General features: G+C 33.0%; 1 non-coding gene across 1 annotated transcript; it reads right to left on the bottom strand.

The window, feature by feature from the left end:
- Positions 1-268: 268 nt before the first annotated feature.
- Positions 269-372, bottom strand: LOC127809030 (small nucleolar RNA R71). Its single transcript, XR_008025039.1, has one exon. It is a non-coding gene; the product is annotated as a small nucleolar RNA R71 (small nucleolar RNA).
- Positions 373-697: the final 325 nt, after the last annotated feature.

Below are 697 nucleotides of genomic sequence, written 5' to 3'. Positions count from 1 at the left end.
CTGCAATTATTCAGATGATTCAAACGAGTGTATAATTTTTTGGCCCTAATGATGATCCTAACTCTTATATTGCTAATTTTCTTGAAATATGTGATACTTTTAAGCGTAATAGAGTTAGCGAGGATGCTGTTCGACTTAGGTTATTTCGTTTCTCCCTAAAAGATAAAGCAAAATAATGGCTTACTTCTTTTCCTGCAGGTTCTATTACTACATGGAATAATTTGACATAAAAAATTTATCTAAATATTTTTCACTTGCTAAAACGGCTAAATTAAGGAATGACATAACTTTTTCACAATTTGGTAATGAATTCTTATATGAGTCGTGGGAGAGATTTAAGGAACTGCTTAGGAAATGTCCTTACCATGGTCTACCTGTTTGGATGCAAGTGCAAACTTTTTATAGTGGCATTAATAAAGCTTCTCGTCCGATATTAGATGCAGCTGTAGGTGGTACCTTTATGAGGAAAACTCTTGAAAAAGCATATGAACTTTTGGAGAAAATGACAACCAATAGTTATCAATGAGACAATGAGAGAGCAAATAAAAAGGGAGCTGGAATTTATCATGTTGATTCTATCACTTCCTTATTTGTTCAAATTGCTGAATTAAATAAGAATTTGGGTAATTTGGGGGGTTTCAGCTATGAGTGTTTCTTCTTCTTCTTCTTTTCATTTTCTTTCTTGTGAACTTTGTGG

This window comes from Diospyros lotus, chromosome 8, assembly GCF_014633365.1.
Source record: "Diospyros lotus cultivar Yz01 chromosome 8, ASM1463336v1, whole genome shotgun sequence".
Classification (NCBI taxonomy): domain Eukaryota; kingdom Viridiplantae; phylum Streptophyta; class Magnoliopsida; order Ericales; family Ebenaceae; genus Diospyros; species Diospyros lotus.
This window is presented reverse-complemented; position numbering and strand designations above follow the sequence as displayed.